The sequence below is a fragment of the Aethalodelphis obliquidens genome, unplaced genomic scaffold (assembly GCF_003676395.1).
Source record: "Aethalodelphis obliquidens isolate GAN/ISIS:26980383/991018 unplaced genomic scaffold, ASM367639v1 scaffold42, whole genome shotgun sequence".
NCBI classification, from domain to species: domain Eukaryota; kingdom Metazoa; phylum Chordata; class Mammalia; order Artiodactyla; family Delphinidae; genus Aethalodelphis; species Aethalodelphis obliquidens.
This window is the reverse complement of record NW_020837986.1, coordinates 4,736,432-4,752,067: the sequence shown is the minus strand read 5'-3', so window position 1 is coordinate 4,752,067 and position 15,636 is coordinate 4,736,432. Positions and strand designations below refer to the sequence as shown.

At 48.6% G+C, this 15,636-nt stretch overlaps 1 pseudogene; it reads left to right on the top strand.

Annotated features, from left to right (window-relative positions):
• The first annotated feature begins 9,869 nt into the window (after window positions 1–9,869).
• Window positions 9,870–10,549, top strand: LOC113605032 (translocon-associated protein subunit gamma pseudogene; annotated as a pseudogene).
• Window positions 10,550–15,636: the final 5,087 nt, after the last annotated feature.

Sequence of the window (15,636 nt, the reverse complement as noted above, 5' to 3'; positions counted from 1 at the left end):
CTGGTGGTGTATTTTGGGGTGTCTGTGGCCTTATTATGATTTTAGGCAGCCTCTCTGCTAATGGGTGGGGTTGTGTTCCTGTCTTGCTAGTTGTTTGCCATAGGGTGTCCAGCACTGTAGCTTGCTGGTCGTTGAGTGAAGCTGGGTGCTGGTGTTGAGATGGAGATCGCTGGGAGATTTTCGCTGTTTGATATTACGTGGAGCTTGGAGGTCTCTTGTGGACCAGTGTCCTGAAGTTGGCTCTCCCACCTGAGAGGTGCAGCACTGACTCCTGGCTGCAGCACCAAGAGCCTTTCATCCACACAGCTCAGAATAAAAGGGAGAAAAAGTAGAAAGAAAGAGGATGAAAGAAAATAAAATAAAGTAAGGTAAAATAAAATAATTAAAATAAAAAAAAAAACAATGGACAGATAGAACCCTAGGACAAATAGTGAAAGCAAAGCTATACAGACAAAAACCTCACACAGAAGCATACACATACACACTCACAAAAAGAGGAAAAGGGGGTAAAATAATAAATCTTGCTCTCAAAGTACACCTCCTCAATTTGGGATGATTCGTTGTCTATTCATGTATTCCACAGATGCAGGGCACATCAAGTTGATTGTGGAAATTTAATCCACTGCTCCTGAGGCTGCTGGGAGAGATTTCCCTTTATCTTCTTTGTTCGAACAGCTCCTGGAGTTCAACTTTGGATTTGGCCCCGCCTCTGCGTGTAGGTCACCGGAGGGCAAATGTTCTTCACTCAGACAGGACGGTGTTAAAGGAGCAGCTGCTTCGGGGGCTCTGGCTCACTGAGGCCGGGGGCGGGGGGGAGGGAGGGAGGGGCACAGAGTGCAGGGTGGGCCTGCGGCGGCAGAGGCCGGCGTGACGTTGCACCCGCCTGAGGCGCGCTGTGCGTTCTTCTGGGGAAGTTGACCCTGGATCCCGTGACCCTGGCAGTGGCGGGCTGCACAGGCTCCCCGGAAGGGGGGTGTGGAGAGTGACCTGTGCTCGCACACAGGCTTGGTGGCGGCAGCAGCAGCCTTAGTGTCTCATGCCCGTCTCTGGGGTCCGCGCTTTTAGCCGCAGCTCGCGCCAGTCTCTGGAGCTCCTTTAAGCAGCGCTCTTAATCCCCTCTCCTCGCGCACCAGGAAACAAACAGGGAAGAAAAAGTCTCTTGCCTCTTCGGCAGCTCCAGACTTTTCCCCGGACTCCCTCCCGGCTAGCCGTGGCGCACTAACCCCCTTCAGGCTGTGTTCACGCCGTCAGTCCTCTCCCTGCGCTCCGACCGAAGCCGAGCCTCAGCTTGCAGCCCCACCTGCCCCGGCGGGCGAGCAGACAAGCCTCTCGGGCTGGTGAGTGCTGGTCGGCACCAATCCTCTGTGCGGGAATCTCTCCACTTTGCCCTCTGCACCCCTGTGGCTGCACTCTCCTCCGCGGCTCCGAAGCTTCCCTCCTGCCACTCCCCAGTCTCTACCTGCGAAGGGGCTTCCTAGTGTGTGGAAACCTTTCCTCCTTTACAGCTCCCTCCCACTGGTGCAGGTCCCGTCCCTATTCTTTTGTCTCTGTTTATTCTTTTTTCTTTTACCCTACCCAGGTACGTGGGGGGTTTCTTGCCTTTTGGGAGGTCTGAGGTCTTCTGCCAGCGTTCAGTAGGTGTTCTGCAGGAGTTGTTCCACGTGTAGATGTATTTCTCATGTATCTGTGACGAGGAAGGTGATCTCCGCGTCTTACTCTTCCGCCATCTTCCTCCTCTCTCCCGATACCTTGTCCTTGAATGAAGCCTCCTCACATGGCTTACTGTAGAAAGTTGAATAGAAAAAAAAAAAGGCATTGCTAGACTTGTTTGAATTTGGGATGTTGCCTGGGGAAGGCTGGTGGTGGTATCCGCTGAGGCCACTCAGAATAAGCTTGACATGGTGTCTGGACGTGGGTCGTACAGACTTGGGACCTGTTTGCCTCAATGTGAGGAGCAGGGCCGTCCCTCAGGCAGACTCACAGTAACTGAGGTTAGGATACTGAACTATGACCCTGGTGTTAAAAACCGTTGTAGGAGTTTTCTGTCTGGGGCCAGATTTACAGGAGAATGTACTGGAAAAGTCTGCTCTCGGTCTAGGGAAGACAGTCCTTGATTTGAGGGCGCCAGGCTGAGATGTGTCCATCGTACAGTAGGCTTGGTCTCGCTGGTGGGACTGGCTCCCTCTTCCAATCCACACCTGCTTCTTTTGCAACCTTAACATGTCTGATTAGATCATAGCTTGGACCCTCAGGTCCCGGAGGCATCTTGTTCTGCTCACGTGTGTTTTCTCAGTTCTTCTGATCCAGTTCCTATTAATTTTCTAGATTTGCTTCACACAAGGAGATCTTGAGGGACGCTTTGTTCTGTAATCCCCAAGTGCTGAACACAGTCGCTGTAGGAGATGCTGTTGATGTCCCTCACATGTCCCATCAGCCAGCCCTGGAGGTCGCCTGTAGACCGTTTCCATGTAGTCCAAAGGCTTCCAGCAAATTCTCTGCCATGATATTCCTGGCTAAGGGAATATGTTTAGCCCTCAAACAGGGCAGGATGGCAGTGCTGAGGAATTAGTGCTCTGCGAGCAGTGCTGGACCAATGAGAGTGTAAAGATGCCAGCTCCCTTGCTCCTTGGTGAAGCAGCTCTGATGCGTACACCACGGTCTTTTGGAGGGTCCCCAGTGGGACTGAGCCCCTGTTGCCCACAGAGGTAACCTACACCCTTTATCAGCTGCTTCCCTTTCTCACTCTTCTCCACTCCCTCCTGGCGCTTCCTGAGATCGCCTCCCAAATAAACTACTTACACCCAAATCTTTGTCTCAGTCTCTAAGGGAACCCAGGCTACACAGCCACCTTCAGTCTTTCCCCTGGAACAGTTTCCATTGTTCTCTTGCTTATCACATGACCCAGCCTCACCTTCCTCTTATCTGAGGCCCCTTTTAACGACCTTTCAAAAGCACTCAATCCCAGAGTTAAGAGCCCAAGCATTGAAGTCAGACAGATGTGAGGTGGAATCCTGGCTAGGTCACTTATTGATGATGTGACCCTGAGCAAATTGCTCTCCACCTCATGAATCTTTTAAACAACGCAGATAAGGATTACAACTTTCAGAGCTGTCAGGAAGAATCAATGGGATAATGTATGCAAAGAGCTCAGTGCAGCACTTGGCAATTAGTAGGTGCTCAATGATGTCTGACAGGCCTTCCTCTCCCTCTGAACAGAGGCTGGTTTCTTTCAGCCATTGGTGCCGGAAGATCTTGCTCCTCCTGACTGAAGGCTGATACTCAAGCCATGGCTGAGCCCTGTGTGGGGTTGGAGCAGTCAGGAAGGGCACTGGTGATAGGGCAGGCCCGCCAAGCACATTCACCGACCATGCTTCTCTCTTCCTTTTTAAAAAGAATTAATTAATTAATTAATTTTTGGCTGCGTTGGGTCTTCGTTGCTGCGGGCGGGCTTTCTCTAGTTGTGGCGAGCAGGGGCTACTCTTCGTTGCGGTGCGCGGGCTTCTCATTGCGGTGGCTTCTCTTGCTGCGGAGCACGGGCTCTAGCCTCATGGGCTTCGGTAGTTGTGGTGCACGGGCTTAGTTGCTCCGCGGCATGTGGGATCTTCCCAGACCAGGGCGGCTTGATCTTCTGATTGGGGCCACTTACTCTTTCCCAAAGAAGCCCTACCTTTTCTTAGATCTGCACTTTTGCTTGCCCAGTTCCATTTAGCTGGAATGCTTTTTCCTTCTCCATCCTCATCTGTCGAAATCCCACTTAAACTCTCATAGTGTGTATAAATTAAGAAGCACACCAGATTCATGTAGAGAGCTTCTTCAAAGTACACATATCTAGGAATTGCCCCCAGAGACTGATTCAGTACATCTGCCATGGAGTGTGGGCCTGCGTATTTTGAGAAAACTTTTCAGTTTTGATGATAAACACACCCCTAAGGAAGAACCACTGGTATCATCCATAGAGCCCAAGTGATGGAGTCAAACAGACTCAACTGCCTTGTGACACTGGGCAATCTACTGAGCTTCTCTGAGCCTCAATTTTCTCATCTGTAAAATGGGGACAATAATAATGCTTATCCCATAGAGTCACTAGGAGGATGAAACGAGAGACTAGAGGTGGTGTTCAGGAAAAATTATATCTATATTCAAACAACCCTGATCCCCCACCCAGAAGCAGTCACTTCCTCCCATTTTCCCAACTTGCTGTCTGTACCTCTATTACAGCACTTAGCACAGCGGTCCTTCTATTAAAGTCTCATGGTGTGTGAGTCATTCCCCACTCCCACGCAGAACACGAGCAGCTGAGAGCTGGGGACACACAGGGATTGTGTATTATCTGCCGTGTGTTCCTACGGTACCTGGCGTGGTGTCTTGCATGGAGCCCATGCTCAATAAATTTTTGTTGATTTGAATATAAAACCATAAGAAACTAATGTATATGGTTATGTTAGGTACCTGTATAATGTGTTTTTGAACAGGCTTTTGATTAGTCTTAATGTACAGAAAACTGTTTCCTACTGACAGTGCATTTGGAAACTGCCAGGAGGGCAATAAATATGCACATAAAATCCAGCTTTGCTCAGACCTGGACAGAATCTCTTTGGGTCCTGGGACTTCTGTTTGCCAGGCACCCACAGGGGCTGGGGCTGTCCCTGGGCTGCCTCCTTTTTTTTTTAAAATTTTTATTTATTTATTTATTTATAATTAATTTATCCTTGGCTGTGTTGTGTCTTCGTTGCTGCACGCGGGCTTTCTCCAGTTGCGGCGAGCAGGGGCTACTCTTCTTTACGGTGCGTGGGCTTCTCATTGCGGTGGCTTCTCTTGTTGCGGAGCATGGGCTCTAGGTGTGCAGGCTTCAGTAGTTGTGGCACGTGGGCTCAGCAGTTGTGGCTCTCAGGCTCTAGAGCAGAGGCTCAGTAGTTGTGGCACATGGGCTTAGTTGCTCCGTGGCATGTGGGATCTTCCCGGACCAGGGCTCAAACCCATGTCCCCTGCATTGGCAGGCGGATTCTTAACCACTGTGCCACCGGGGAAGCCCGCCAATTGATTTTTGACAAAGGTATGAGGTGCATCAATGGAGAAGAAAATCATCTTTAACAAATGATGCTGAGACAGCTGATGTGCACATGCAAGAGAATGAGGTTGGACCACAAGCTCACACCATAGGAAAAAAATAACTCCAAATGGGTCAGTGACCTAAATTTAAGAACTGTGGGGAGAGGAGAATGGAGAAGAAACCATTTAATGAGTAAGGGGTTTCACTCTGGAGTGATGGGAGTGTTCTGGGACTAGGTAGAGGTGATGGTTGCACAACATTGTGAATGTTCTAAATGCCACTGAATTGTCCACTTTAAAATGGTTAACTTTATGTTATGTGAATTTTACTTCACTAAATTATTAAAAAAACAACCAAACAGAAAATGCAGTGTGTGATTTGTGATCAGGTGTAAAAGGGACTCTTATACGTTGGAGCTGATTTCAACCTTGAGCTCCTCACTTCCAGAACTTTGGTCACATGACCCAAGAAAGAACCAGGAAACCAGGCAGCACACGGGGGGTAACTGGCACCAGAAAACTAGGTCGCACAATGGCCTTGACTTTAGCCTGCTGTTTTCTGCTATAAAGTTACTATACATTTACTTTTGGAAAAAAAAAAAAAAAAAGAATGCTCATGCGTCCTGTGTTTTTGCCCATGCCCTGGACGTGGTGAATCTTTTAAAAGCGTTAAAAAGGAGGTGGGGGGCTTCCCTGGTGGCGCAGTGGTTGGGAGTCCGCCTGCCGATACAGGGGACACGGGTTCGTGGCCCGGTCCGGGAAGATCCCACATGCCGCGAAGCGGCTGGGCCCGTGAGCCATGGCCGCTGAGCCTGTACGTCCGGAGCCTGTGCTCCGCAATGGGGGAGGCCACAACAGTAAGAGGCCCGCTTAAAAACAAAAAAAAAAAAAAGAAGAAGGTGGGGTAGGAGGGAACCATTAAGCCACCTGGGCAGCAGTATTCTAGGCAAAGGAACCAGAGCATGTGCAAAGGCCCTGAGGCAGGGGTGTGTTTGGTGTGTTGGAGGTACCAAAGAGAGGCCATGGTGGTTGCAGCAGAGTGAAAGAGAGGGCGGGATCATGGTGGCCTGATTGAGCAGGGCCTCATGGGCCACAGTGAAGACCAGCATTTTCTTAGTGAAAAGGAAAGTCAGCCAAGGGTTGGAGCTGTAGAGTGACTTGATGTGACTTCATAATCTCATTTCATTTTTAACAGGACCTCTGTGATGGAGAATAGAAAGTAGATGATTATACAAGTGACTGATTAATTACAAGTGTGATAAGAGCTAGGAAGGAGAGTCCAGGTGCTTTGGGAATGCAAAACAGGAGACCCTGGGAGTTCGGAGATGACTCTAAGTAGATATGGTGCTGATGATACTCCCTGCCAGGGGATGCTTTGAGAGTCTTCCTCCAGTGGGGCATCTGAAGCATTCCGCTGGCTGTGAGTCTGAAGAGGGCTCACTGTGCTTATCCAGCCTCATGGGAGGAGGAGGGGGTGGGAGTCAGGCTGGCGAGCCTCAGGACACTGCAGGATCTGCCTACCTCACCGTCTTTCCTAAGGTGTGTCAGGCACTCGAGGCCCCTGATGGCTGTAATTGAAATCCTCTCTGTCACTGAGATGTCAGGTGAGACAGCTCCTGTTCCTAAATGAAGCCCTGGCTGGAAGTTTGACAGCCCCAGCTGGGAGGCGATCCTGCTGCTTAATCACCCAAGGACAGACAGAACTGGTCACACCCTCCATGGCATCTTGCATCTTCTGGCCTGGCCTGTGCATCCAGGAGACTCAGTGGTCACAGACCTTACAGATGAAACTTGTGTCTGATAACTGTCCCCCAAGCACCTCTGTATCAGTCGGGGTCAGCGGGAAGCAGACACATACTCCAGCTAGGTTAAATCAAAGTGGGATTAATAAAAGGGCTATTTACAGCTGTGTGGACAAGGTGTAGGGAAATCGTAAGGGGTAGACCATTACCTGGGGCTAGTAACAGTGTTCCTTTCCCCAGGTCCAAAGGGAAGGGGCAGGAGGAAGTACCAGATACTGGAGGTGGGTGGAAGGAGTCATGGAGAGACAGCCGGTGATCAGAAGCTGGGTCCCTTCGCTGAGAGACACAGCCAGACCTAGGCAAGTTTGCAGAGAGGCAGCTGGGGAGAATCAGTACCCTGAATGTACTCTCCTTCCTTCCTCTGATCCCCTGCCAGGACCCCATGCTGGTCAAGCCTGACCAGAGGACAAGGGAGCCTGTTGATGTGGTCCATACAGGTAGAGGAAGGATGGTGAGTGGAGCTGGAGGAAAAATGAGAGATGGCCATGTTCCTCTGGGGTAGTCCTGCCCTGGGCACAGGGTCCAGAAATAGATCAGACACAGTCCTTGTCTCCAAGGACCTCTCAGTGACATGAGAGTGGGGCCAAAGTGACATCCAGTAGGGTTAGTGCTGGGATAGAGGGATGAACAAATTGCACAGGCTTTCTGGTTGTGTGGACCATTAAACTGGGGAGGGGTGCAGAGGGGAGGGGTAAAGGGAGGGATGCTTGACTGCTCTCCCAAGTACACCCACAGTGGCATGTTTACAACATTCTTTAAGATGATGGGAGGATGTGAGAGTTTTCAGGCTACACGGATAACAGCAACAGCACAGCCTCACAAGCTTCTTGTGGAGATTAAATAAGATCCTGCGTGGATATAAAGCAGAAACTAACACACCATTGTAAAGCAATTATACCCCAATAAAGATGTTAAAAAAAAAAAAGATCCTGCATGGAAACGGCCTAGCACGGTACTTGGCATGTTGCAGGGGAACTGCAAACGGTAGCCCCATCACCATCTTTGACCTTTCGGCCTCCTCAGGGTGGTCTGGTCAGCTCACCCAAGTTAACAGCAAGGTAGGGGAGCCTCTGAAATCTCGGCCTAGTGACTCTCTGATTTGTGTGGCTACCGTTTGTTTTCTAAATGAATTCTTATTTTATTCTCCTTTATTTATTTTTTTAAATATTTTATTTATTTATTTGGCTGCATCAGGTCTTAGCTGTGGCACATGTGCTCCTTAGTTGTGGCAGGCGGGCTCCTTAGTTATGGCATGCGAACTCTTAGTTGTGGCAGTGGGATCTACTTCCCTGACCAGGGATCGATCCTGGGCCCCCTGCATTGGGAGCGTGAGATCTTAACCACTGCACCACCAGGGAAACCCCTGTGTGACTACCATTTGTTTATTTAGGGCTTGCTCTGTACCACACACTGTGCTAAACGCTTTACAAGTATTATCACAACTTTTATTGGGGGGGGGGATATGTGGATAATATTATTTATTCATTTTTCTTCCTCTGGTGCCTCTTGTGATGGTTTAAAACTGTGCCTGCAAATTCTTTGACACTCTTCCCATTGAGAGGTGGGGGTCTCTGTCCCCTGCCCTTGAATCTGGGCTGTTCTTAGTAACTTATTTGTAACCAGTACAATGCAGTGGAATTGATGCTGCATAACTTTGGAGGATAAGGCAGAGAAAGCCATGCAGCTTCCACCTGGTCTCTTGGAACATGTAGCTGGGGGAAGCCAGGCATCACATGAGGAATCCAACTACCCTGAGACGTCCATGCTGGGGAGGCCACGTGTGGGCACTTTGGTCCAGCCCAGATGACTACCAGCATTGTGTGCCAGCCATGTGAGGGAGCCGTCCTGGATGTCCAGCCCGGCTGAGCCTTCACATGACTGCAGCCTCAGCTGCCACCTGACTACAACCCCTGGAGAGAGTCCAGCTAAGCCCTCCCCAAACTCCTGACCAGTAAAGTCACAAGTGAAATAAAATGGCTGGTGTGGGCTGCTAAGTTTTGAAATAAAGTTTTATACACTGCTGGTAACTGGAACACCTCCCCACTCTTTCCGTTCCCCAGACTGACTTTATACCTGGCCATGTGACTGATTTTGGCTCTTGGGATGTGAGTGGATCCCAACCAAAAGTTTGAAATGTGCTCAAGTGATTTGGCCAGCCCTCTTCCACTCCTGTGATGAATCACGGAAAGATCACGCCCCAGATACCTGCTTCCTTTCATCCTAAAATGAAAAAGACCTGAACTCAAGCTACAGCCTGAAGCAGAGCTGCCCCAGATGACCTACAGTGCTGTGAGTGAGAAATAAATGCTTGTCGAGGTAAACCACTGAGATTCGGGTGTTGTTTGTGAGCCCGGATCATCACAGCAATAGCTGACTAAGATAAGATTGGTGATGATGCTGTTATTCCCTTTCCCAGATGGTAAAACAAAGCATAAACAGATTAAATGAACTGCTCAGGGCATAACTAGAAAGGAAGAGTCTGCAATTGTAACTCTCTTTTAACCATTGTCTCTGCAAAGTCACATACACAAATATGTAATGAACGGACCCAAATGTGTATCCAGCATCTCCGCTCAGTCCCTGCCTGGGCATCTGTGGTAACTTCAGTTCCTGGAGCAGCTGAGGACACTATAGGTGAATAAATAGCCACGGAAAACCTGTTTTCCAGCGTCTAAAGCCTCAACCATGAAACCTCAGCTGGATAGTCTGTTATCCTTCCCGGAGCACAGAAGAGGTGGCCAAGTGCTTGGAAATATCTAAAAGCTCTGCCGCAGCCTAAACGCATAAGGAAAGCAGGCAGAAATCTCCTTCATTCTTCCTCCTCTGGTCTCAGAGGTGGGGAATTTTTAAAAGCGTTATGAATTTATACACATTTTGACGCATTCAGAGTTGGGGTAAAATCTGTTTGTGTCCGTGGCTGTGTTTGGCTGTGTATGTGTTTGGCTGTGTGTGTGTGTGTGTGTTGCATCACAAAAGAACAATTGGGAGAAAGTGGCTAAAGGGGGGTTGTTAGCAGATATGGTGGCCACAGGGGTGATGCCAGAGGCCTCTGCCCGGTCGGCGCCTGACTCGGCCCTCCCGTCTTGTGGCTGCGGTTCCACCGTGGCTCCCAAAGGCGGCTCCAAGCAGCAGCCCGAGGAGGACCTGCTCCTGCAGGATTTCAGCCACGACCTCTTGGCCAAGTCCTTGGCGCACTTCTTCGGGAGCGCCTTCATCGTGTCTGCCATCCCCGTCTGGCTACATTGGCGAATATGGCACGTGGATCTTACTCAGTCTGCTGTTCTGTATAGCGTGGTGACCCTAGTAAGCACTTATTTGGTAGCCTTTGTATCCAAAACCGTGAAATTTGTTCTCAAGCACAAAGTAGCACAGAAGAGGGAGGATGCTGTTTCCAAAGAAATGACTCGAAAACTTTCTGAAGCTGGTAATGGAAAGATGTCTTGGAAGGAAAAAGATGAAAGAGTCTTGTGGAAGAAGAATGAAGTTGCTGATTATGAAGCTACAATATCTTCCATCTTCTATAACAATAACACCCTATTTCTGGTCTTGGTCATTGTTGTTTCCTTCTTTATATTGAAGAACTTCAACCCCACAGTGAACTACATTTTGTCCATAAGTGTTTCCTCGGGCCTCATCGCCCTCCTGTCTTCTGGCTCCAAGTAGGCCACGTCAGCTTCCCCACAGCTGCCCTGGCTTTGTATCTATGGGTGGCCTGTGGTATATGGAAAAGTAGCAGGGTGGTCAGGGTGGAAGACACACAAGCTGTTTTTATAAGTCAGGAGTTTGAGGGTTTGAAAAACCCAACAAAATGTAATTCAGTACTTGTTTATTGGCTCTTTTTTTTTTTTGACAGATTATTGAAATTAAATGAAAGGGGGAAAAAAACAAAAAAGAAAGTGGCTGAAGAGACTGGGCTTTGGAGTCAGTCAGTCCTGGATTTAAATAGGACACCCTCCATTGTGTGACCTTGGACAAGTTTTGCAACCACTCTGAGTCTTAGTTCCTTTATCTTATAGGTAGGAGGCTGTAATATCTGAGTAAGGAATGGGATTGGCCTCCGTGAAATAATGTCTACAAAGCACCTACCATCTTGTAGGGGCTCAATGAACACATACACCCTTTTCCCCTCTTGTCATCTCTTATGAATAGTGACTTACAAATTGTGGATCGTGGGCCTTTATGAGGACTTACTGTGAACTCTGCTGGCATCAGGGGAGCCGCCCCCACTAGGGATGAAGCAGGAGAGAGCTCCTTTGCTGACTGGGACCTGGGTCCTTCAGCTCTGACTCTATAAGTCTACACATCCTCTGACTAAGCACCAAAAGTCATTGTGGTACAGAGAAGAAAGGGCTTAAACTAGGAGACATTTGAGCCTGGGTTGAAACCCTGTCTTTATTATTTATTAGCTGTGTAACCTGGATAATTAATTAAACTTTCTATGCCTTGTTTATTTTCTTCTATGTAAAATGAGCGTAATTATCTGTATCCTGCTTCTCAACATATTATCTGTGCTCAGCATGGTGCCAGCCACCTAGTAAATGTCATGAGGCTCAAACAGAGTAACACATGAGTAATTGCCCAGCACATAGTAGGTTCTCACTTAACACTGGCTTCCCTGCTGGTACTGTTGGTATAATGGCAGGACTTTTTTTTTTTGGCCACGCCACGCGGCATGCTGGATCTTAGTTCCCTGACCAGGGATCGAACCTGGGCCCCCTGCAATGGAAGCATGGGGTACTAACCACTGGATCGCCAGGGAGTTCCCAAGGCAGGACCTTTCAAGGCAGGGAGCTCAAGAAATTTTAACTGAGTCTGAGTCATTGCTGTAATAGCGCTTTTAGAGCACTTTGGTTACATTTTGAGGAAGCTTGGGGTCTAGAGTCTCTAGGTGGGCATTTGCAGAGTCTGGCTCTGTCTGCCTTAAGAGACATGCCTGTCTCCTCTCTTTAGCACCTCCTATCCCCATGCCTCCTTCAGCCTGAGGGTATTTACCTATGTTGTTCCTGATGCTGTGAGTGCAGAAGTCATCATCATCCTTGTCAACGCCATTAACATCATTATCACCATCATCATTCTCATAATGACCATCAACAATATCATGATTATCACCATAATCACCATCACCACTACCATCATCCTAACAGCATAATTTTAGTCATCATCACTACAACCACAGTAACTATTACTGGTACTCCCACTGTTTATGAAGTCCTTACTCTGTACTGTACGATCTGCTGTAAATGCTTTGTCTTATTGAATCTTTATAACAAGTCTCTGAGGTGATTGCTATCTCCATTTTGCAGTCAAGGCAACCAAGACGTGCAAGGGTGAAATAACTTGCCCCCAGTTAACCATCAGTGGGGATATGATTCAAGTCCAGATAATATTACTCCTAGGCTAACTTTCTTAGCTTGTAAGTAGAACTACTCCTTCTCTCCATCTTTTACCGAGTTAACCTACCCTTCAAATCTTGGCTCATCTGTTCTATCCTCGGAAGTCTTCCTTGACTGCCTTCACCACCATTGTAAGTGCACAGAGCTCCTTTTAAATATTCTTCACACTGTTTATCATGATTTGTAATTTTGCCTTTATTTGTGTAGTTATTGGATTAATGGCTGGCTCCTCCAGGCTCCAGGAGGGCAGGGACAGTGGGCACTGTGTCTTCTTTCTGTGCTGTCTTATGCCCGGCATCCAGAGAGGTGCGGCTCAGACTCAGAAGTCTACCGTATTGTTGGGTGAATGAACCCTGCCTCTATCACTAGCCTCTCTGCGGTCCTGCTCCCTGGTTCTCTGGTCTTGCTAAGTCAGCTTCCTTTCTAACTCATCTTCTGCTGGGCAATCTGAGCTCTAGCTGAAGCAAGTGACATCCTCCTCCTTGGATGGACTATCACCGTTATCTAGGTAGACTCCAAAACTTCTCCCACATTGGCTCAGAAACAGGGGGTCATTGAGAGTGGACAAGTTGGGGGTGAGGAGAATCAGGAACCAGGGAGACCAGGCTGTTGTCATAAGAAAGACCTACCAAAGAGGCCATGGATGGATGGCCCTCAGTGCCAGTGGTGGCATTGGGGACCAGAGTCAGCAACAAAGCTAAAAACTGTCCTAAGGCAGAAATGGCTAGTCCTAGTGTCTGGATGGGTGTGGGATACCACAGTTGCTCTAAGATGTCAACTTTGGAGGAAGAATACAGCCTGGTGATATCTACAGCCTTGATGGGCATCCCAGTCTTATCTCCCTGTGGACGATGGGCTCTTTTCTGTGTCTTGCTTTTGCATATTTCTTTCCTCTGCCTGCAGTGCCCTTTCCTGCCTGTTTCTACCTGGAAAATTCCTACTCACCTTCCAAGGCTCAGATTAAAGGACATTTTTGCAGGCGTTGTTGCTGGCTCAGGGCTGCCACCATATCTTGTTCAGATCCATTCTAAACCATGTGCCACACTGAGTTGTCATCACATGTTTATGTGCCCATTTGCACCATCACTATGAGTTCTTTGGGAGCAAGCTTGGTTACGTCCTTTTTCTTCCCCTTCATCTCAGATGTGTCCTCCCCTCCCCTCTCTTCCTCCCCCAATATCTATCCAACTCCTACAATGCTGTAATGTGACATGTTCTCTATTAATTATCAGAACAACAACAAAGGGAGACAGAGGGGTCAGGGGAGCAGGGGAGGGACCTCTGACTTGGCTAATGACGGCTTTAGCCGAGGTCAGGTCTTGCAGAAAGAGGAGCATGACGTCTTTAAGAGAGCCAACACCCCTTCCTTTCCACCTGGATCTCTTGACACCAACTATTTGGTTTCCTGACACACTTCGGTTCACCACGCCTGACTTTGAATTCAGATGTCACATCACTTGTATGGAGTGAGCAGACCAGAAAGTGGGTGTAACGATAAAAGTGCCCCTGTGTGTAGGTTTCTTTTTCTTAACTGTGTTATTTATAGTGGAAACGAGAGGAGCAGTGGGCGGTGTGCAGCTGGCCTCCCCCTCAGCCCTCTGCTGCAAACGCTTCCCGAGTGGGGGACTCTGGGAGGGGAGGGGGCTGGGTGCTGCACCCGCTCATCTGATGACATGATCACTTGAGTGCTGCAGCTCCGTTAGACTCTTGGCATTGAGCTTGGTGTTAGAAGTCGGGGTACCACGCGTAGTCTGGAAAAGGCCCCCAAATACCCCTGGGTTCTTTGACCCTCTTGCCTCTTCAGACTCAGTGCTGGGACCGTAGGGACCTGACCACTGACCACCCAGCAACTTTCTCTTCTTCTGGTTCTTTTCTCTTCTTGGTTAAGTCACTTAACCTCTCTTTGCCTCATTTTTTTCTCACTGTCAAATGAGGATTGTGATAATACCTACCTCACAGCATTGTGGTGAGGATGACATGATGTAACATATGGAAATTACTTAGAGCAGTGCCTATCACATAATGAGTGCTACATAAGGGTTGGCAACGCTGACTACCATTCCACTATTATTATTGCTGCTGTCATTTAAACTTTTTTGCATTGATTGGGTCCTGATCTTGTTCTTCCAATCAAGAAGATCTTGGCCAGCCTGGTACCTTTTCTTTTTTCAAGTTTTACCCCAGTGTCACCTTCTTGGAGAGGCCTTCCCTGACTCCCAAATCTAAAGTAGTAACCCCACCCTGCCACTCTCAAAACTCTTCATCTCATCATGACGTGCCATCTTGACAGCCCCTGTCCTACTTCACGTTCTTTGCAGGGCTTGTGGAATCTTAGTTCCCTGACCAGGGATTGAACCTGCGCCCCCTGCATTGGAAGCATGGAGTCTTAAGCACTGGACTGCCAGGGAAGTCCTATCACATTCTTATTCATGTACTTACTTATTGCGTCTCCCCATCCTGGAATGTAAGCACGCTTGCCTTCTTTACTACAGCCTCCCAGGTGCTCAGCACAGGACCCTGAACTCGGAGGATCTCAATAATTATTATTACTTGACTTCTTCATCAGACACCTTCTGCCTTGTCCTGAACTTCTGTAAGCTTGGTTCCAACAGTTGAGCCCCCCAGGAGGGAGACATTGAGACTGGGTGACATTGTTTTTTGATATTCACTGCACTCCTTCCCTTCCACCCCTTGGTGGAGCCTTTGTTGCAACTTTTCAGTGAGTGTGTCCTATTGTTTTACTCTCCGGACCAGACTGGAAATACATCATACTGAAGTGTGAATGATTGATACAAAGTACCACCCTTCTCTCAAGAGATCAAACTTGACTTCATTCCATGCTCGCCCTCCTTACAAGGAAAGACGTGAGGATGGTGCAGGGCTGAGAGGTGATGGTGCTGACTCCACTTCCTCTAATTAGCTGTGATCCTGGACATGACACTTGACCTCTCTGAGCCCCGGTATCCTTATTTTTAAAATGTGCTGTTTCCCATGTGAGATGGTTGTAAGTGTCAAATGTAATCTCTGTGTCTGAAAATGCTTGTCTTTTAGAATATGCTCCCTGAGGAAGCTGTTATTGTTGTTTATCATAACAGAAAATAAGAGGAGTGACTGAAGTGAGTGACAAGTTGAATAGAAACTGGCAATGTGCCAGTGCCGTCTTGGGGAATCCTTGTACCCCGTTTCTTTTTTTTTTTTTCGGTACGCGGGCCTCTCACTGTTGTGGCCTCTCCCATCGCGGAGCACAGGCTCCGGACGCGCAGGCTCAGCGGCCATGGCTCACGGGCCCAGCCGCTCCGCGGCATGTGGGATCCTCCCGGACGGGGGCATGAACCTGTGTCCCCTGCATCGGCAGGCGGACCCTCAACCACTGCGCCACCAGGGAAGCCCTC